The following is a 22,500-nucleotide window of genomic DNA, read 5'->3' on the forward strand; positions in this document are numbered from 1 at the left end:
CAGGGCGGGCTCAAGATGGCACCCGCGTTCCTTTTTTTTCACTATCTTTCAAAACGGAAATTTTAAAATCTCATTTTTTTTTGCCTTTTTCTGGAAATTAGTGAAGGCAGCGCATCAAAGGTGCGCACCTCGCTGCCCACCACGGTGCGCAACGCCGGTGGGCACCCGGGAGTGCTTCGAAGTGTGCTCCAAGGTGCTGCGTGCACGTTGTCGGAGCCCGGTTTGCCCCGGGTGCGCACCTCGCGTGCACCTTCGTCGGGGTGGGCACCTTGGCTGGGTTTGCCCCGGCTGCGCTCCGAAGCGGGGTTATTGGAGCGCCGCCTCTTTTTTTGTCGGAGCGTTTGGTGGGGTTTCTCGCATTGGCTCTTCCGAGGCCCGGTTGCCACCCTGGCGCGCACGAAGTCGGAAGTAGGGTTAATTGCCCGGGTGCGCACCTTTGCCAGGGTGGGCACCTTACCTGGGCTGCGCACCAGGGCGGGCTCAAGATGGCACGCGCGTTCCGTTTTTTTCACTATCTTTCAAAACGGAAATTTTAAAATCTCCTTTTTTTTTTGCCTTTTCTGGAAATTAGTGAAGGCAGCGCATCAAAGGTGCGCACCTCGCTGCCCACCTTGGTGTGCTCTGAGGTGCGCACCCGGGAGCGCTACGAAGTGTGCTCCAAGGTGCGGCGTGCACGTTGTCGGAGCCCGGTTTGCCCCGGGTGCGCACCTCGCCTGCACCTTGGCCGGGGTGGGCACCTTGGCTGGGTTTGCCCAGGGTGCGCTCCGAAGCGGGGTTACTGGAGCGCCCCCTCTTTTTTTGTCAGAGCGTTTGGTGGGGTTTCTCGCATTGGCTCTTCCCAGGCCCGGTTGTTGGGTGCGCTCCCACCCTGGCGCGCGCGAAGTTGGAAGTTGGGTTAATTGCCCGGGCGCGCACCTTCGCCAGGGTGGGCACCTTGGTGCGCACACCTTGGCTGGGCTGCGCACCAGGGCGGGCTCAAGATGGCACCAGCATTCCCTTTTTCTCACTATCTTTCAAAACGGAAATTTTAAAATCTCGTTTTTTTTTTGCCTTTTATGGAAATTAGTGAAGGCATCGCATCAAAGGTGCGCACCTCGCTGCCCACCTTGGTGTGCTCCGAGGTGCCCACCACGGTGCGCAACGCCGGTGCGAACCCGGGAGCGCCCCGATGTGTGCTCCAAGGTGCGGCGTGCACGAAGTCGGACCCCGGTTTGCCCCGGGTGCGCACCTCGCGTGCACCTTGGTGCGCACACCTTGGCTGGGTTGCGCGGCCTGGTGGGCACCATGGTGCGCACCAAGGAGCGCTCCGAAGTGTGCTCCAAGGTGCGGCGTGCACGAAGTCGGAGCCCGGTTTGCCCCGGGTACGCACCTCGCGTGCACCTTCGCCGGGGTGGGCACCTCGGCTGGGTTGCGCGCCCTGGTGCGCACCAAGGAGCGCTCCGAAGTGTGCTCCAAGGTGCGGCGTGCACGAAGTCGGAGCCCGGTTTGCCCCGGGTGCGCACCTCGCGTGCACCTTCGGCGGGGTTGCGCGCCCTGGTGGGCACCATGGTGCGCACCAAGGAGCGCTCCGAAGTGTGCTCCAAGGTGCGGCGTGCACGAAGTCGGAGCCCGGTTTGCCCCGGGTGCGCACCTCGCGTGCACCTTCGGCGGGGTTGCGCGCCCTGGTGGGCACCATGGTGCGCACCAAGGAGCGCTCCGAAGTGTGCTCCAAGGTGCGGCGTGCACGAAGTCGGAGCCCGGTTTGCCCCGGGTGCGCACCTCGCGTGCACCTTCGCCGCGGTGGGCACCATGGCGTGCACGAAGTCGGAGCCCGGTTTGCCCCGGGTGCGCACCTCGCGTGCACCTTCGCCGGGGTGGGCACCTCGGCTGGGTTGCGCGCCCTGGTGCGCACCAAGGAGCGCTCCGAAGTGTGCTCCAAGGTGCGGCGTGCACGAAGTCGGAGCCCGGTTTGCCCCGGGTGCGCACCTCGCGTGCACCTTCGCCAGGGTGGGCACCTCGGTGCGCACACCTTCTCAATGTTTTCTTGCCTTTTCTGGAAATTGGTGAAGGCAGCGCATCAAAGGTGCGCACCTCGGTGTGCTCCGAGGTGCGAACCCGAGAGCGCTCCGAGGTGCCCACGAAGTCGAAAGTCGGGTTAATTGCATTGTTTTCCCCGGGTGCGCTCCGAGGTGCGCAACATCGGCGCGCACCAAGGAGGGCTCCGAAGTGTGCTCCAAGGTGCGCACGATGGCGTGCACCTCTGGTGCGCACGATTCGGAGCTCGGTTTGACCGGGGTGCGCACACCTTGGCTGGGTTGCGCACCTTTTGTGCGCTCCAAGGTGCGCACGAAGTCGGAGCTCGGTTTGCCCCGGGTGCGCACCTTCGCCAGGGTGCGCACCTTGATGCGCACGCCTTGGCTGGGCTGCGCACCTTGGTGGGCGCCATGGTGCGCACCTTTCGTGCGCTCCAAGGTGCGCACGAAGTCGGAGCTCGGTTTGCCCCGGGTGCGCACCTTGGTGGGCGCCATGGTGCACTCCGAGGTGCCCAAGATTGGTGCGCACCAAGGAGCGCTCCGAAGTGCGCTCCAAGGTGCGCGCGAAGTCGAAAGTTGGGTTAATTGTCCGGTTTGCCTCGGGTGCGCACCTTGCGTGCACCTTCGCCAGGGTGGGCGCCTTGGTGCGCACACCTTGGCTGGGCTGCGCACACCTTGGCACCCGCGTTTCCTTCATTTTAAATTTTTTTTTTTTACAATCTCTCAAGTGGGAAATTCTATAATCTCAACTTTTTTTGCCTTTTCAGGAAACTTTTGAATGGAGCGCATCATTGGTGCGCTCCGAAGTGTGCTCCAAAGCTCTCTCCAGCTGCGTGCACCTGCCCCGGCCGCGCACCCGGCCCCGCCCAGCTTCGCTCACCTGTCCCGGGCGTCTGGTGCGGAACCTTAGAGTAAGAAACATCACCGTGCACCTTGGCCAACGTGCGCGACTCGACCGAGCGCGCACTGGCCGAGGTGCACACCGATTTCACCTGGGTGCGCGCGCAGCACCTCGGGCGCACCGGGGTGCGCGCACAACGCCCGGGTTGCACCGTGGCCTGTGTGCTCGGGGCGCCTCGGGTGCGCGCTCGGTGTCGCCCCCCGCGCGCGCGGTAGTGCGGGCAGCGCACCCCGGCCCGGCCCGGCCCCGACGAGAACGCAAACGGGCAAAAGGTTTATTCAAATAGCATTGCGATGCCCGGCGAAAAACTAAAAAAGGGTGCAACACCGGGACTTCCCGGGAGGTCACCCATCCCAGTACTACTCCGGCCCAAGCGCGCTTAACTGCGGAGTTCTGATGGGATCCGGTGCACTAACGCTGGTATGATCGCACCCGTTATGAGCTTGTCGCAGTGTGTACTTAGCAAACCGCGACCCACGTGCGAATCCACCCCGGCCACCCACCCCCGTCGAGGTGCACACCCTCCCTCGCGAAGTGCGCCCCGTTCGCCAAGTGTGAGCCCTGCCCGGGTGCGCGCACCTTGCTAGGGCGTCGGGTGTGCACCCGGCCCGGCCTACGTGCGTGCACCTGTAGGGGGCGTCGTGTGCGTGCAGTGTCCCGTCTGCAACGCGGTGCCCACACACCACCTCGGGCGCAACGACCTGCGCTCACATGTGGGCCGAGTGCACCTTGGTGCATGTTCGGGGCGCCTCGGGTGCACGCTCGATCTTGCCCCGGTGCACCAAGGCGCTCGGTTTGCCCCGGGTGCGCACTTGGTGCAAGGTGGGCACCCAAAATAGGGATCAAGCACCAAAACACAAGTTTCGGGATGCAAAATGGGACCCAAGGACCACAAATGCGTTCCAAGACCCATGATGGGTCCACGAGAACAAAAATGTGTTCCGAGACTTAATAAACAAATATTGGGTTTTAGGAGAAGAAACATGCTCTGATGCCCAAAACGAGAATCGACCCCGAAAAGGCCACAGGCCAAAAGTGGGATGCGAGACAAAAAAAAATGGGACCCGAGGACCAAAATTGGGTTCCCAGGTCGAAGACAGGGCAACCGGACAAGAAACGACCTCTAAGGCTCGAAATGAGTCCCGACGACTAAAACTTGACAAGAAGCACCCATCAGGCACCCAACTCGACACCCATGGGATGCCGACCCACCCGGGCTTCCACCTAGCACACCTTGGCACCCACCCACCCTCGCACCCAACCTCGCACCCAACTTAGCACCTTTGAACCCACATTGGCACTCACCCTGACCCTGGCACCTTGGAACCCACATTGGCACTCACCTTGACCCTGGCACCCACCTTTGCACTCACCTTGGGACCCACCCTGGCTCCCACCTCGGCACCCACCCAGACACCCACCTTGGTTCCTTGGCACCCACCTTGGATCCTTGGCACCCACCCCGACACCCACCTTGGCACGCAACTTGGCTACTTGCCACCCACCTTGGCTCCTTGACGCCCACCCCGACAACCACCCCGTGACCTACCCTGGCTAGGGTTGGTGCACACCCACCCTGGTGCCCACCTTGGCACCCACCCTATGACCCACCTTGGCACGCACCTTAGTACCCACCCCGTTACCCACCCTAGGACCCACCCCGTGACCCACCTTGGCCAGGGTGGGTGCCTTGGTGCGCACAACTTGCCTGGGCTGCACACCAGGGCGGGCTCAAGATGGCACCCGCGTTCCGTTTTTTTCACTATCTTTCAAAACGGAAATTTTAAAATCTCATTTTTTTCTTTTTTTTGCCTTTTCTGGAAATTAGTGAAGGCAGCGCATCAAAGGTGCGCAATGCTGGTGCGAACCCGGGAGCGCTCCGATGTGTGCTCCAAGGTGCGGCGTGCACGAAGTCCGAGCCCGGTTTGCCCCGGGTGCGCACCTCGCGTGCACCTTCGCCGGGGTGAGCACCTTGGCTGGGTTGCGCGCCCTGGTGCGTACCAAGGAGCGCTCTGAAGTGTGCTCCAAGGTGCGGCGTGCACGAAGTCGGAGCCCGGTTTGCCCCGGGTGTGCACCTCGGGTGCGCACCTCGCGTGCACCTTCGCTGCGGTGGGCACCTTGGCTGGGTTGCGCGCCTTGGTGGGCACCATGCAGTGCACGAAGTCGGAGCCCGGTTTGCCCCGGGCGCGCACCTCCGCCAGGGTGGGCACCTTGGTGCGCACAACTTGCCTGGGCTGCGCATCAGGAAGGGCTCAAGATGGCACCCGCGTTCCGTTTTTTTCACTATCTTTCAGAACGGAAATTTTAAAATATCGTTTTTTTTTGCCTTTTCTGGAAATTAGTGAAGGCAGCGCATCAAAGGTGCGCAACGCTGGTGCGAACCTGGGAGCGCTCCGATGTGTGCTCCAAGGTGCGGCGTGCACGAAGTCGGAGCCCGGTTTGCCTCGGGTGCGCCCTGGTGGGCACCATGGTGCGCACCAAGGAGCGCTCCGAAGTGTGCTCCAAGGTGCGGCCTGCACGAAGTCGGAGCCCGGTTTGCCCCGGGTGTGCACCTCGGGTGGGCACCTTGGTGCGCATGCCTTGCCTGGGCTGCGCACCAGGGCGGGCTCAAGATGGCACCCGCGTTCCTTTTTTTTCACTATCTTTCAAAACGGAAATTTTAAAATCTCATTTTTTTTTGCCTTTTTCTGGAAATTAGTGAAGGCAGCGCATCAAAGGTGCGCACCTCGCTGCCCACCACGGTGCGCAACGCCGGTGGGCACCCGGGAGTGCTTCGAAGTGTGCTCCAAGGTGCTGCGTGCACGTTGTCGGAGCCCGGTTTGCCCCGGGTGCGCACCTCGCGTGCACCTTCGTCGGGGTGGGCACCTTGGCTTGGTTTGCCCCGGCTGCGCTCCGAAGCGGGGTTATTGGAGCGCCGCCTCTTTTTTTGTCGGAGCGTTTGGTGGGGTTTCTCGCATTGGCTCTTCCGAGGCCCGGTTGCCACCCTGGCGCGCACGAAGTCGGAAGTAGGGTTAATTGCCCGGGTGCGCACCTTTGCCAGGGTGGCACCTTACCTGGGCTGCGCACCAGGGCGGGCTCAAGATGGCACGCGCGTTCCGTTTTTTTCACTATCTTTCAAAACGGAAATTTTAAAATCTCCTTTTTTTTTTGCCTTTTCTGGAAATTAGTGAAGGCAGCGCATCAAAGGTGCGCACCTCGCTGCCCACCTTGGTGTGCTCTGAGGTGCGCACCCGGGAGCGCTACGAAGTGTGCTCCAAGGTGCGGCGTGCACGTTGTCGGAGCCCGGTTTGCCCCGGGTGCGCACCTCGCCTGCACCTTGGCCGGGGTGGGCACCTTGGCTGGGTTTGCCCAGGGTGCGCTCCGAAGCGGGGTTACTGGAGCGCCCCCTCTTTTTTTGTCAGAGAGTTTGGTGGGGTTTCTCGCATTGGCTCTTCCCAGGCCCGGTTGTTGGGTGCGCTCCCACCCTGGCGCGCGCGAAGTTGGAAGTTGGGTTAATTGCCCGGGCGCGCACCTTCGCCAGGGTGGGCACCTTGGTGCGCAAACCTTGGCTGGGCTGCGCACCAGGGCGGGCTCAAGATGGCACCAGCATTCCCTTTTTCTCACTATCTTTCAAAACGGAAATTTTAAAATCTCGTTTTTTTTTTGCCTTTTATGGAAATTAGTGAAGGCATCGCATCAAAGGTGCGCACCTCGCTGCCCACCTTGGTGTGCTCCGAGGTGCCCACCACGGTGCGCAACGCCGGTGCGAACCCGGGAGCGCCCCGATGTGTGCTCCAAGGTGCGGCGTGCACGAAGTCGGACCCCGGTTTGCCCCGGGTGCGCACCTCGCGTGCACCTTGGTGCGCACACCTTGGCTGGGTTGCGCGGCCTGGTGGGCACCATGGTGCGCACCAAGGAGCGCTCCGAAGTGTGCTCCAAGGTGCGGCGTGCACGAAGTCGGAGCCCGGTTTGCCCCGGGTGCGCACCTTCGCCGCGGTGGGCACCATGGCGTGCACGAAGTCGGAGCCCGGTTTGCCCCGGGTGCGCACCTCGCGTGCACCTTCGCCGGGGTGGGCACCTCGGCTGGGTTGCGCGCCCTGGTGCGCACCAAGGAGCGCTCTGAAGTGTGCTCCAAGGTGCGGCGTGCACGAAGTCGGAGCCCGGTTTGCCCCGGGTGTGCACCTCGGGTGCGCACCTCGCGTGCACCTTCGCTGCGGTGGGCACCTTGGCTGGGTTGCGCGCCTTGGTGGGCACCATGCAGTGCACGAAGTCGGAGCCCGGATTGCCCCGGGCGCGCACCTCCGCCAGGGTGGGCACCTTGGTGCGCACAACTTGCCTGGGCTGCGCACCAGGAAGGGCTCAAGATGGCACCCGCGTTCCGTTTTTTTCACTATCTTTCAGAACGGAAATTTTAAAATCTCGTTTTTTTTTGCCTTTTCTGGAAATTAGTGAAGGCAGCGCATCAAAGGTGCGCAACGCTGGTGCGAACCTGGGAGCGCTCCGATGTGTGCTCCAAGGTGCGGCGTGCACGAAGTCGGACCCCGGTTTGCCCCGGGTGCGCACCTCGCGTGCACCTTGGTGCGCACACCTTGGCTGGGTTGCGCGCCCTGGTGGGCACCATGGTGCGCACCAAGGAGCGCTCCGAAGTGTGCTCCAAGGTGCGGCGTGCACGAAGTCGGAGCCCGGTTTGCCCCGGGTGCGCACCTCGCGTGCACCTTCGCCGCGGTGGGCACCATGGCGTGCACGAAGTCGGAGCCCGGTTTGCCCCGGGTGCGCACCTCGCGTGCACCTTCGCCGGGGTGGGCACCTTGGTGTGCAGACCTTGGCTGGGTTGCGCGCCCTGGTGGGCACCATGGTGCGCACCAAGGAGCGCTCCGAAGTGTGCTCCAAGGTGCGGCCTGCACGAAGTCGGAGCCCGGTTTGCCCCGGGTGTGCACCTCGGGTGGGCACCTTGGTGCGCATGCCTTGCCTGGGCTGCGCACCAGGGCGGGCTCAAGATGGCACCCGCGTTCCTTTTTTTTCACTATCTTTCAAAACGGAAATTTTAAAATCTCATTTTTTTTTGCCTTTTTCTGGAAATTAGTGAAGGCAGCGCATCAAAGGTGCGCACCTCGCTGCCCACCACGGTGCGCAACGCCGGTGGGCACCCGGGAGTGCTTCGAAGTGTGCTCCAAGGTGCTGCGTGCACGTTGTCGGAGCCCGGTTTGCCCCGGGTGCGCACCTCGCGTGCACCTTCGTCGGGGTGGGCACCTTGGCTGGGTTTGCCCCGGCTGCGCTCCGAAGCGGGGTTATTGGAGCGCCGCCTCTTTTTTTGTCGGAGCGTTTGGTGGGGTTTCTCGCATTGGCTCTTCCGAGGCCCGGTTGCCACCCTGGCGCGCACGAAGTCGGAAGTAGGGTTAATTGCCCGGGTGCGCACCTTTGCCAGGGTGGGCACCTTACCTGGGCTGCGCACCAGGGCGGGCTCAAGATGGCACGCGCGTTCCGTTTTTTTCACTATCTTTCAAAACGGAAATTTTAAAATCTCCTTTTTTTTTTGCCTTTTCTGGAAATTAGTGAAGGCAGCGCATCAAAGGTGCGCACCTCGCTGCCCACCTTGGTGTGCTCTGAGGTGCGCACCCGGGAGCGCTACGAAGTGTGCTCCAAGGTGCGGCGTGCACGTTGTCGGAGCCCGGTTTGCCCCGGGTGCGCACCTCGCCTGCACCTTGGCCGGGGTGGGCACCTTGGCTGGGTTTGCCCAGGGTGCGCTCCGAAGCGGGGTTACTGGAGCGCCCCCTCTTTTTTTGTCAGAGCGTTTGGTGGGGTTTCTCGCATTGGCTCTTCCCAGGCCCGGTTGTTGGGTGCGCTCCCACCCTGGCGCGCGCGAAGTTGGAAGTTGGATTAATTGCCCGGGCGCGCACCTTCGCCAGGGTGGGCACCTTGGTGCGCACACCTTGGCTGGGCTGCGCACCAGGGCGGGCTCAAGATGGCACCAGCATTCCCTTTTTCTCACTATCTTTCAAAACGGAAATTTTAAAATCTCGTTTTTTTTTTGCCTTTTATGGAAATTAGTGAAGGCATCGCATCAAAGGTGCGCACCTCGCTGCCCACCTTGGTGTGCTCCGAGGTGCCCACCACGGTGCGCAACGCCGGTGCGAACCCGGGAGCGCCCCGATGTGTGCTCCAAGGTGCGGCGTGCACGAAGTCGGACCCCGGTTTGCCCCGGGTGCGCACCTCGCGTGCACCTTGGTGCGCACACCTTGGCTGGGTTGCGCGGCCTGGTGGGCACCATGGTGCGCACCAAGGAGCGCTCCGAAGTGTGCTCCAAGGTGCGGCGTGCACGAAGTCGGAGCCCGGTTTGCCCCGGGTACGCACCTCGCGTGCACCTTCGCCGGGGTGGGCACCTCGGCTGGGTTGCGCGCCCTGGTGCGCACCAAGGAGCGCTCCGAAGTGTGCTCCAAGGTGCGGCGTGCACGAAGTCGGAGCCCGGTTTGCCCCGGGTGCGCACCTTCGCCGCGGTGCGCACCATGGCGTGCACGAAGTCGGAGCCCGGTTTGCCCCGGGTGCGCACCTCGCGTGCACCTTCGGCGGGGTTGCGCGCCCTGGTGGGCACCATGGTGCGCACCAAGGAGCGCTCCGAAGTGTGCTCCAAGGTGCGGCGTGCACGAAGTCGGAGCCCGGTTTGCCCCGGGTGCGCACCTCGCGTGCACCTTCGGCGGGGTTGCGCGCCCTGGTGGGCACCATGGTGCGCACCAAGGAGCGCTCCGAAGTGTGCTCCAAGGTGCGGCGTGCACGAAGTCGGAGCCCGGTTTGCCCCGGGTGCGCACCTCGCGTGCACCTTCGCCGCGGTGGGCACCATGGCGTGCACGAAGTCGGAGCCCGGTTTGCCCCGGGTGCGCACCTCGCGTGCACCTTCGCCGGGGTGGGCACCTCGGCTGGGTTGCGCGCCCTGGTGCGCACCAAGGAGCGCTCCGAAGTGTGCTCCAAGGTGCGGCGTGCACGAAGTCGGAGCCCGGTTTGCCCCGGGTGCGCACCTCGCGTGCACCTTCGCCAGGGTGGGCACCTCGGTGCGCACACCTTCTCAATGTTTTCTTGCCTTTTCTGGAAATTGGTGAAGGCAGCGCATCAAAGGTGCGCACCTCGGTGTGCTCCGAGGTGCGAACCCGAGAGCGCTCCGAGGTGCCCACGAAGTCGAAAGTCGGGTTAATTGCATTGTTTTCCCCGGGTGCGCTCCGAGGTGCGCAACATCGGCGCGCACCAAGGAGGGCTCCGAAGTGTGCTCCAAGGTGCGCACGATGGCGTGCACCTCTGGTGCGCACGATTCGGAGCTCGGTTTGACCGGGGTGCGCACACCTTGGCTGGGTTGCGCACCTTTTGTGCGCTCCAAGGTGCGCACGAAGTCGGAGCTCGGTTTGCCCCGGGTGCGCACCTTCGCCAGGGTGCGCACCTTGATGCGCACGCCTTGGCTGGGCTGCGCACCTTGGTGGGCGCCATGGTGCGCACCTTTCGTGCGCTCCAAGGTGCGCACGAAGTCGGAGCTCGGTTTGCCCCGGGTGCGCACCTTGGTGGGCGCCATGGTGCACTCCGAGGTGCCCAAGATTGGTGCGCACCAAGGAGCGCTCCGAAGTGCGCTCCAAGGTGCGCGCGAAGTCGAAAGTTGGGTTAATTGTCCGGTTTGCCTCGGGTGCGCACCTTGCGTGCACCTTCGCCAGGGTGGGCGCCTTGGTGCGCACACCTTGGCTGGGCTGCGCACACCTTGGCACCCGCGTTTCCTTCATTTTAAATTTTTTTTTTTTACAATCTCTCAAGTGGGAAATTCTATAATCTCAACTTTTTTTGCCTTTTCAGGAAACTTTTGAATGGAGCGCATCATTGGTGCGCTCCGAAGTGTGCTCCAAAGCTCTCTCCAGCTGCGTGCACCTGCCCCGGCCGCGCACCCGGCCCCGCCCAGCTTCGCTCACCTGTCCCGGGCGTCTGGTGCGGAACCTTAGAGTAAGAAACATCACCGTGCACCTTGGCCAACGTGCGCGACTCGACCGAGCGCGCACTGGCCGAGGTGCACACCGATTTCACCTGGGTGCGCGCGCAGCACCTCGGGCGCACCGGGGTGCGCGCACAACGCCCGGGTTGCACCGTGGCCTGTGTGCTCGGGGTGCCTCGGGTGCGCGCTCGGTGTCGCCCCCCGCGCGCGCGGTAGTGCGGGCAGCGCACCCCGGCCCGGCCCGGCCCCGACGAGAACGCAAACGGGCAAAAGGTTTATTCAAATAGCATTGCGACGCCCGGCGAAAAACTAAAAAAGGGTGCAACACCGGGACTTCCCGGGAGGTCACCCATCCCAGTACTACTCCGGCCCAAGCGCGCTTAACTGCGGAGTTCTGATGGGATCCGGTGCACTAATGCTGGTATGATCGCACCCGTTATGAGCTTGTCGCAGTGTGTACTTAGCAAACCGCGACCCACGTGCGAATCCACCCCGGCCACCCACCCCCGTCGAGGTGCACACCCTCCCTCGCGAAGTGCGCCCCGTTCGCCAAGTGTGAGCCCTGCCCGGGTGCGCGCACCTTGCTAGGGCGTCGGGTGTGCACCCGGCCCGGCCTACGTGCGTGCACCTGGAGGGGGCGTCGTGTGCGTGCAGTGTCCCGTCTGCAACGCGGTGCCCACACACCACCTCGGGCGCAACGACCTGCGCTCACATGTGGGCCGAGTGCACCTTGGTGCATGTTCGGGGCGCCTCGGGTGCACGCTCGATCTTGCCCCGGTGCACCAAGGCGCTCGGTTTGCCCCGGGTGCGCACTTGGTGCAAGGTGGGCACCCAAAATAGGGATCAAGCACCAAAACACAAGTTTCGGGATGCAAAATGGGACCCAAGGACCACAAATGCGTTCCAAGACCCATGATGGGTCCACGAGAACAAAAATGTGTTCCGAGACTTAATAAACAAATATTGGGTTTTAGGAGAAGAAACATGCTCTGATGCCCAAAACGAGAATCGACCCCGAAAAGGCCACAGGCCAAAAGTGGGATGCGAGACAAAAAAAAATGGGACCCGAGGACCAAAATTGGGTTCCCAGGTCGAAGACAGGGCAACCGGACAAGAAACGACCTCTAAGGCTCGAAATGAGTCCCGACGACTAAAACTTGACAAGAAGCACCCATCAGGCACCCAACTCGACACCCATGGGATGCCGACCCACCCGGGCTTCCACCTAGCACACCTTGGCACCCACCCACCCTCGCACCCAACCTCGCACCCAACTTAGCACCTTTGAACCCACATTGGCACTCACCCTGACCCTGGCACCTTGGAACCCACATTGGCACTCACCTTGACCCTGGCACCCACCTTTGCACTCACCTTGGGACCCACCCTGGCTCCCACCTCGGCACCCACCCAGACACCCACCTTGGTTCCTTGGCACCCACCTTGGATCCTTGGCACCCACCCTGACACCCACCTTGGCACGCAACTTGGCTACTTGCCACCCACCTTGGCTCCTTGACGCCCACCCCGACAACCACCCCGTGACCTACCCTGGCTAGGGTTGGTGCACACCCACCCTGGTGCCCACCTTGGCACCCACCCTATGACCCACCTTGGCACGCACTTTAGTACCCACCCCGTTACCCACCCTAGGACCCACCCCGTGACCCACCTTGGCCAGGGTGGGTGCACCCACCCTGGTGCCCACCTTGGCACCCACCCATCCTAGCACCCAGCCTGTGACCGGGCTTGGAACCCAACCTTGCACCCGCACCCGTCTTGGCCAGTGTGGGTGCGCACCCATCCTGGCACCCACGTTGTGACACACCCTTTAACCCACGCACCCTAGCACCCACGTTGGCACCCACCTTGGAACCCAACCTAGCAACTTGGCACCCACCCCGTGACCCACCTTGGCATCCACCATAGCAGTCGCCGACTTGGCACCCACCTCGGCACCCACCTTGACACTTGTGGACCCACCTTGCCACTCACCCTAGCATCGACCCATCCTAGCACCCACCCTGGCACCTTTGCACCCTAGCACTCACCCATCCTAGCACCTAACCTGTGACCCACCTTGACACTCACCCTCGCACCCACCTTGGAACCCAACCTAGCACCCACCCACCCTGACACCAACCCTAGCACCTACCCACCCTTGCACCCACCCTGTGACCCATCTTGGCACCCACCCATCCTACCACTCAACCTATCACCCACCTTCTCACCCACCTTGGCATCCACCTTAGCACCCACCCACACTGGCACCTTGGCACCCACCTCGGGCAAGGTGGGTGCACACCCACCCTGGCACCCAATTTAGAACCCACCGAGCATGTTACCCACCTTGGCACCCACATTGCAGCCCACCCTAGTACCCACCCTATGACCCACATTGGCATCCACACCCTAGCACCCAGGCACCTCGACACCCGCCTTGACACCCACCCTAGCACTGAACCTGTGACCCACCTTGGAACTCACCCTAGAACCCACCCACCCTGTGAACCACCTTGGCATCCACCTTAGCACCCACCCACCTTGGCACCCACTCTAGCACTCACCCATCCTAACACCCAACTTGTTACCCACCTTGGCACCCGCCCTCGCGTCCACCTTGAAACCCACCCTAGCACCCACCCACGCAGGAGCCCACCTTGGCACCCAACCTAACACCCACGCATCCTGGCACCCAACTTGTGACCCACCTTGGAACCCACCCTAGTACCCACCTTTGAACCCACTATATCACCAACCCACCTTGGCACCCACCCTATGACCCTCTTTGGAATCCACCCTAGCACGCACCCACCCTGGCACCCACCATGGAGCGCACCCTAGCACCCACCCACCTCGGCACGCACCTCAACACCCACCTTGGTGTGCGCACTGCGCCAACCTCTCAAAGACCCTATGTGGTGCGCTCCAAAGTGTACACCTTTGGTGCGCTCCAAGGTGCGCACCTTTGGTGCACACCGAGGTGCACACCAAAGTGTGCACCGAGGTGAGCACCAAAGTGCACTCCAGGGTGCACACCAAGGCGTGCACCTTTGGTGCGGTCAATGCAAACGAATTCGGAAGTTGGGGTCGATGTCCTAATCGCTGCTGCAGACTACACGTATGAGAATCGGACAAATAGCTTTATATAGGGGAGGTGTTGCGTTTGATGGGTCGACTCCCCTGGTTGTGTGCACTGCACCAACTTCAAAGACCCTGTCTTGTTTAAGAAGTCAAAAGTTGGGGTGGATGTCCTAATCATTGCTGCAGTCTACGCATGTATGAGAATCAGACAAATAGCTTATATAGGGGAGGTGTTGCATTCGGTGGGTTGACTCCCCTGGTTGTGCGCACTGCGCCAACCTCAAAGACCCCGCATAGCAGAAGAAGTCGGAAGTCGGATTTTGGTGAGCACCAAGGCGTGCACCTTTGGTGCGGTCAACGCAGACGAATTCAGAAGTTGGGGTGGATGTCCTAATCGTTGTTGCAGGCTACACATGTATGAGAATCAGACAAATAGCTTATATAGGGGAGGTGTTGGGTTTGATGGGTCAACTCCCTTGGTTGTGCGCATTACGCCAACCTCAAAGACCTTGTTTTCGTTAAGAAGTCAAAAGTTGGGGTCAATGTCCTAATGGCTCCTGCAGGCTACACATGTATGAGAATCGGACAAATAGCTTATATAGGGGAGGTGTTGGGTTTGATGGGTCGACTCCCCTGGTTGTGCGCATTACGTCAACCTCAAAGACCTTGTTTTCGTTAAGAAGTCAAAAGTTGGGGTCGATGTCCTAATTGCTCCTGTAGACTACACATGTATGAGAATCAGACAAATAGCTTATATAGGGGAGGTGTTGGGTTTGATGGGTTGACTCCCCTAGTTGTTCGCATTACACCAACCTCAAAGACCTTGTTTTCGTTTAGAAGCCGAAAGTTGGGGTCGATGTCCTAATTGCTCCTGCAGGCTACGCATGTATGAGAATCAGACAAATAGCTTATATAGGGGAGGTGTTGGGTTTGATGGGTCGACTCCCCTGGTTGTGCGCATTGCGCCAACCTCAAAGACCCTGCATTGCGGATGAAGTCGAAAGTCAGAGTTTGGTGTGCTACAAGGTGTGGTCGAAGGTGCTCACCTAGGTGTGCACCTTTGGAGCACAGGAAAAGTGCCCTCCAAAAGTGCGCACCTTTGGAGTGCACAAAAGTGCCCTCCAAAAGTGCGCACCTTTGGAGCGCAGAAAAGTGCCCTCCAAAAAGTGCCCTCCAAAAGTGCGCACCTTTGGAGCGCAGAAAAGTGCCCTCCAAAAAGTGCCCTCCAAAAGTGCGCACCTTTGGAGCGCAGAAAAGTGCCCTCCAAAAAGTGCCCTCCAAAAGTGCGCACCTTTGGAGCGCAGAAAAGTGCCCTCCAAAAAGTGCCCTCCAAAAGTGCGCACCTTTGGAGCGCAGAAAAGTGCCCTCCAAAAAGTGCCCTCCAAAAGTGCGCACCTTTGGAGCGCAGAAAAGTGCCCTCCAAAAAGTGCCCTCCAAAAGTGCGCACCTTTGGAGCGCAGAAAAGTGCCCTCCAAAAAGTGCCCTCCAAAAGTGCGCACCTTTGGAGCGCAGAAAAGTGCCCTCCAAAAAGTGCCCTCCAAAAGTGCGCACCTTTGGAGCGCAGAAAAGTGCCCTCCAAAAAGTGCCCTCCAAAAGTGCGCACCTTTGGAGCGCAGAAAAGTGCCCTCCAAAAAGTGCCCTCCAAAAGTGCGCACCTTTGGAGCGCAGAAAAGTGCCCTCCAAAAGTGCGCACTTTTGGTGCGCACCAAGGCGCTGGTTCGGTCGTTGCAGGCGAGTTCGGAAGTTGGGGTCGATGTCCTGAGCGGAGGTGCAAACTACACAGGTGTCGGAATCGGACAAATAGCTTATATAGGGGAGGTGTATGCTTCGATGGGTCGACTCCCCAGGTTGAGCGCACCGCGCCAACCTCAAAGACCCTACGGTATGGATGAAGTCGGAAGTTGGGTCCGATGACCGATTCGATTAGTAGGTATGCTCATGAGGTCGGAATTTGGGTCCGATGACCTGCCATGTGCAGGAAGGCGAATGTTGACACTGTGCGTTGCAAGGTGCACACCAAGGCGCTGGTGCGGTCTTTTTAGTCGAGTTCGGAAGTTGGGGTCGATGTCCTGATCGGAGGTGCAAGCTACACAGGTGTGGGAATCGGACAAATAGCTTATATAGGGGAGGTGTATGCTTCGTTGGGTCGACTCCCCGGGTTGAGCGCACCGCGCCAACCTCAAAGACCCTACGGTATGGATGAAGTCGGAAGTTGGGTCCGATGACCGATTCGATATGTAGGCATACTCGCGAGGTCGGAATTTGGGTCCGATGACCTGCCACGTGCAGGAAGGCGAATGTTGGCACTGTGCGTTGCAAGGTGCGCACCAAGGCGCTGGTTCGGTCGTTGGAGGCGAGTTCGGAAGTTGGGGTCGATGTCTTGATCGGAGGTGCAAACTACACAGGTGTGGGAATCGGACAAATAGCTTATATAGGGGAGGTGTATGCTTCGTTGGGTCGACTCCCCGGGTTGAGCGCACCGCGCCAACCTCAAAGACCCTACGGTATGGATGAAGTCGGAAGTTGGGTCCGATGACCGATTCGATATGTAGGCATACTCGCGAGGTCGGAATTTGGGTCCGATGACCTGCCATGTGCAGGAAGGCGAATGTTGGGACTGTGCGTCGCAAGGTGCGCACCAAGGCGCTGGTGCCGTCGTTGCAGTCGAGTTCGGAAGTTGGGGTCGATGTCCTGGTCAGAGGTGCAAACTACACAGGTGTGGGAATCGGACAAATAGCTTATATAGGGGAGGTGTATGCTTCGATGGGTCGACTCCCTGGGTTGAGCGCACCGCGCCAACCTCAAAGACCCTACAGTATGGATGAAGTCGGAAGTTGGGTCCGATGACCGATTCGATACGTAGGCATATTGGCGAGGTCTGAATTTGTGTCCGATGACCTGCCATGCGCAGGAAGGCGGAATTTGGGTCCGATGACCGAGTTGATGGCGTGCCATGCGCAGAAAGGCGGAATTTGGGTCCGATGACCGAGTTGATGTTGATGGCCCGCCATGCACAGGAAGGCGGAATTTGGGTCCGATGACCGATTTGAAGGCGTGCCATACGCAAAAAGGCGGAGTTTGGGTCCGATGACCGAGTTGATATTGATGGCCCGCCATGCGCAGGAAGGCGGAATTTGGGTCCGATGACCTGACATACGCATGGAGTCCGACTCGGGGGCCGATGTTCGATTCGATGACTTGCATTGTGGGTAAAGTCGGAAGTTGTGGTCTTTGACCCGATTCGATGACCAGACTTCGGCTGCTTGAGAATCGGACAAATAACTTATATAGGGGAGGTAGTGTTCTCGAGCATCCTCCCCCCGTGCCCGTTTATGTCGATTGATGCTGGTGCTCGACTGGTTGGAGCGCTCGGATGCAAAAATCTTGCACCAGGATTTATCGATTGTGATGGACACGGCAAGTCTCCTGATTGCTATGCAGGAGCTCATCGTGAATCTCTATGCGGCCTTGGTATGGACTCGACCTGCGGAATGGTTCGGCAATGGTAGTCGCTCCAACACGTCCTTGCAATGGCCACAGAGGTGATTCGACTAGAGCTCCAGTCTAGCTTTTGGGTTGCTTGGCGGACTGGTATAGCCGCGATCGAGTTCCGGCCATGAACGTTTTAGATAGCTCTTGGGCTTTCTGGGACGGAAGTCGGAAGTTTGGGCTGTTGTCCGATTTGATGACCATTCTTCGGATGTGTGAGAATCGGACAAATAACTTATATAGGGGACTGTGTTGTCTCACGCAGCCCCCTCCGTGCCCCTCTATCTCGACCGATGTTGGTGCTTGAAAGGGTTGGGATCGCTCGGATTTATAAACGTGCACCACCATTTGTCGAGTGTGAGGGACGCGGCAGGTCTCCTAAATGCTATGCGGGCGCTCTCTGAGAATCTCTATCCGGCCTCGACACAGACTAGTCTTGCTGAATGGTTTGGCACTGGTAGTCGATCCAACACGTCGTTGTTGTGGCCGCCTAGGCGATTCGATTCGAGCCCCCGTCTAGCTTTTGGGTTGCTTGGCGGATTTTGCCCTATCCGCAAGTGAGCTCGGTCCCTAAACGTTCGAGAAACCCGATTGCTATGCGCCGACTCTCTTTCTTGCGAGCCTCCATCTAGCTTTTGGGTCTCTACGGAACGGAAGTCGGAATCTGGGACCGTTGTTTGATTCGACGAGGCAGACTACGGTTGTGCGAGAATCGGACAAATAACTTATATAGGGGAGGTGTTGACTGGAGCATTCTCCCCCGTGCCCCTCTAACTCGACCAATGCTGGCGCTCGAACGGTGGTAGCGCTCGGATTTTCATTGAGCGCCAGCATTGGTCGATTTAGAGGGGCATGCGAGATTCCCGAATGCTATGCGAGGGCTCTAACGGAAATGTCTATTGGTTTCGGTATGGATGCAATTGCGAGTGGTTCGGCAAAGGTAGTCGTTCCGATGCGTCCATGTCGTGGCCAAATCGATAATTCGATTTGAGCCCTCGTATAGCATTTGGGTCTCTCGATGTGATTCCGCATTCCAGTCCCTTTGGGCACTGCTTGAGCCGCATCCCAGGGGGTTCCCTTCCCAATAATCTGCCTCGCAACCCGATTGCTATGCGGTGAGGCTCCTCGGCCGCCTCGGAACTATCTGTGTATCAGACGCATCGCGGGATAAGGGGTTGGCAACGGTAGTCGCCCCAAGCGCGTCCGATGCTTGGACCATTCCGAGGCGGCCCTGAAGCCTCTTCCGTCTAGCCGTTGGGTCCTTCTCGCCGCATCCCTCGCCTCGCACCCCGATTGCTATGCGGTGAGGCTCCTCGGCCGCCTCGGAACTATCTGTGTATCGGACGCGTCGCGGGATAAGGGGTTGTCACTGGTAGTCGCCCCAAGCGCGTCCGATGCTTGGACCATTCCGAGGCGGCCCTGAAGCCTCTTCCGTCTAGCCGTTGGGTCCTTCTCACCGCATCCCTCGCCTCGCACCCCGATTGCTATGCGGTGAGGCTCCTCGGCCGCCTCGGAACTATCTGTGTATCGGACGCGTCGCGGGATAAGGGGTTGTCATTGGTAGTCGCCCCAAGCGCGTCCGATGCTTGGACCATTCCGAGGCGGCCCTGAAGCCTCTTCCGTCTAGCCGTTGGGTCCTTCTCGCCGCATCCCTCGCCTCGCACCCCGATTGCTATGCGGTGAGGCTCCTCGGCCGCCTCGGAACTATCTGTGTATCGGACGCGTCGCGGGATAAGGGGTTGTCACTGGTAGTCGCCCCAAGCGCGTCCGATGCTTGGACCATTCCGAGGCGGCCCTGAAGCCTCTTCCGTCTAGCCGTTGGGTCCTTCTCGCCGCATCCCTCGCCTCGCACCCCGATTGCTATGCGGTGAGGCTCCTCGGCCGCCTCGGAACTATCTGTGTATCGGACGCGTCGCGGGATAAGGGGTTGTCACTGGTAGTCGCCCCAAGCGCGTTCGATGCTTGGACCATTCCGAGGCGGCCCTGAAGCCTCTTCCGTCTAGCCGTTGGGTCCTTCTCGCCGCATCCCTCGCCTCGCACCCCGATTGCTATGCGGTGAGGCTCCTCGGCCGCCTTGGAACTATCTGTGTATCGGACGCGTCGCGGGATAAGGGGTTGTCACTGGTAGTCGCCCCAAGCGCGTCCGATGCTTGGACCATTCCGAGGCGGACCCGAAGCCTCTTCCGTCTAGCCGTTGGGTCCTTCTCGCCGCATCCTTCGCCTCGCACCCCGATTGCTATGCGGTGAGGCTCCTCGGCCGCCTCGGAACTATCTGTGTATCGGACGCGTCGCGGGATAAGGGGTTGTCACTGGTAGTCGCCCCAAGCGCGTCCGATGCTTGGACCATTCCGAGGCGGACCCGAAGCCTCTTCCGTCTAGCCGTTGGGTCCTTCTCGCCGCATCCCTCGCCTCGCACCCCGATTGCTATGCGGTGAGGCTCCTCGGCCGCCTTGGAACTATCTGTGTATCGGACGCGTCGCGGGATAAGGGGTTGTCACTGGTAGTCGCCCCAAGCGCGTCCGATGCTTGGACCATTCCGAGGCGGACCCGAAGCCTCTTCCGTCTAGCCGTTGGGTCCTTCTCGCCGCATCCCTCGCCTCGCACCCCGATTGCTATGCGGTGAGGCTCCTCGGCCGCCTTGGAACTATCTGTGTATCGGACGCGTCGCGGGATAAGGGGTTGTCACTGGTAGTCGCCCCAAGCGCGTCCGATGCTTGGACCATTCCGAGGCGGACCCGAAGCCTCTTCCGTCTAGCCGTTGGGTCCTTCTCGCCGCATCCCTCGCCTCGCACCCCGATTGCTATGCGGTGAGGCTCCTCGGCCGCCTTGGAACTATCTGTGTATCGGACGCGTCGCGGGATAAGGGGTTGTCACTGGTAGTCGCCCCAAGCGCGTCCGATGCTTGGACCATTCCGAGGCGGCCCCGAAGCCTCTTCCGTCTAGCCGTTGGGTCCTTCTCGCCGCATCCCTCGCCTCGCACCCCGATTTCTATGCGGTGAGGCTCCTCGGCCGCCTTGGAACTATCTGTGTATCGGACGCGTCGCGGGATAAGGGGTTGTCACTGGTAGTCGCCCCAAGCGCGTCCGATGCTTGGACCATTCCGAGGCGGCCCCGAAGCCTCTTCCGTGTAGCCGTTGGGTCCTTCTCGCCGCATCCCTCGCCTCGCACCCCGATTGCTATGCGGTGAGGCTCCTCGGCCGCCTTGGAACTATCTGTGTATCGGACGCGTCGCGGGATAAGGGGTTGTCACTGGTAGTCGCCCCAAGCGCGTCCGATGCTTGGACCATTCCGAGGCGGACCTGAAGCCTCTTCCCTCTAGCCGTTGGGGCTTTCTCGCCGCATCCCTCGCCTCGCACCCTGATTGCTATGCTGTGAGGCTCCTCGGCCGCCTTGGAACTATCTGTGTATCGGACGCATCGCGGGATAAGGGGTTGGCAGTGGTAGTCGCCCCAAGCGCATCCGATGCTTGGACCATTCCGAGGCGGCCCTGCAGCCTCTTCCGTCTAGCCGTTGGGGCCATCTCGCCGCATCCCCCACCTCGCACCACGATTGCTATGCGGTGAGGCTCCTTGGCCGCCTCGGAACTATCTGTGTATCGGACGCATCGCGGGATAAGGGGTTGTCACTGGTAGTCGCCCCAAGCGCGTCCGATGCTTGGACTATTCCGAGGCGGCCCTGCAGCCTCTTCCGTCTAGCCGTTGGGGCCATCTCGCTGCATCCCCCACCTCCTCGGCCGCCTCGGAACTATCTGTGTATCGGACGCATCGCGGGATAAGGGGTTGGCAGTGGTAGTCGCCCCAAGCGCGTCCGATGCTTGGACTATTCCGAGGCAGCCCTGCAGCCTCTTCCGTCTAGCCTTTGGGGCCATCTCGCCGCATCCCTCGCCTCGCACCCCGATTGCTATGCGGTGAGGCTCCTCGGCCGCCTGGGAACTATCTTCGTATCGGACGCATCGCGGGATAAGGGGTTGTCACTGGTAGTCGCCCCAAGCGCGTCCGATGCTTGGACTATTCCGAGGCGGCCCTGTGGCCTCTTCCGTCTAGCCGTTGGGGCCATCTCGCCGCATCCCCCACCTCGCACCCCGATTGCTATGCGGTGAGGCTCTTCGGCCGCCTTGGAACTATCTTCGTATCGGACGCATCGCGGGATAAGGGGTTGTCACTGGTAGTGGCCCCAAGCGCGTCCGATGCTTGGACTATTCCGAGGCGGCCCTGCAGCCTCTTCCGTCTAGCCGTTGGGGCCATCTCGCCGCATCCCCCACCTCGCACCCCGATTGCTATGCGGTGAGGCTCCTCGGCCGCCTTGGAACTATCTTCGTATCGGACGCATCGCGGGATAAGGGGTTGTCACTGGTAGTCGCCCCAAGCGCGTCCGATGCTTGGACTATTCCGACGCGGCCCTGTGGCCTCTTCCGTCTAGCCGTTGGGGCCATCTCGCCGCATCCCCCACCTCGCACCCCGATTGCTATGCGGTGAGGCTCCTCGGCCGCCTTGGAACCATCTTCGTATCGGACGCATCGCGGGATAGGGGGCTGTCACTGGTAGTCGCCCCAAGCGTGTCCGATGCTTGGACCATTCCTAGGCGGCCCTGAAGCCTCTTCCGTCTAGCCGTTGGGGCCTTCCCGCCCCATCCCTCGCCTCGCACCCCCGATTGCTATGCGGTGAGGCTCCTCGGCCGCCTTGGAACCATCTGTGTATCGGACGCATCGCGGGATAAGGGGTTGGCACTGGCAGTCGCCCCAAGCGCGTCCGATGCTTGGACCATTCCGAGGTGGCCCTGAAGCCTCTTCCGTCTAGCCGTTGGGGCCTTCCCGCCCCATCCCTCGCCTCGCACCCCGATTGATATGCGGTGAGGCTCCTCGGCCGCCTTGGAACTATCTGTGTATCGGACGCATCGCGGGATAAGGGGTTGGCACTGGTAGTCGTCCCAATCGCATCCGATGCTTGGACCATTCCGAGGCGGCCCTGCAGCCTCTTCCGTTTAGCCGTCGGGGCCTTCCCGCCGCATCCCTCGCCTCGCATCCCGATTCCTATGCGGTGAGTCTTCTCGGCCGCCGCGGAACTATACCTGTTATTGCT

The 22,500-nt window shown here is 60.8% G+C and overlaps 2 non-coding genes across 2 annotated transcripts; both read right to left on the minus strand.

Moving 5' to 3' along the window:
* Positions 1–3,228: 3,228 nt before the first annotated feature.
* Positions 3,229–3,347, minus strand: LOC131860492 (5S ribosomal RNA). Its single transcript, XR_009359587.1, has one exon. It is a non-coding gene; the product is annotated as a 5S ribosomal RNA (ribosomal RNA).
* Positions 3,348–11,165: 7,818 nt separating this feature from the next.
* Positions 11,166–11,284, minus strand: LOC131860562 (5S ribosomal RNA). The gene has a single exon (XR_009359656.1). It is a non-coding gene; the product is annotated as a 5S ribosomal RNA (ribosomal RNA).
* Between the last annotated feature and the right edge of the window lie 11,216 nt (positions 11,285–22,500).

Source organism: Cryptomeria japonica, unplaced genomic scaffold, assembly GCF_030272615.1.
Source record: "Cryptomeria japonica unplaced genomic scaffold, Sugi_1.0 HiC_scaffold_15, whole genome shotgun sequence".
Taxonomy (NCBI): domain Eukaryota; kingdom Viridiplantae; phylum Streptophyta; class Pinopsida; order Cupressales; family Cupressaceae; genus Cryptomeria; species Cryptomeria japonica.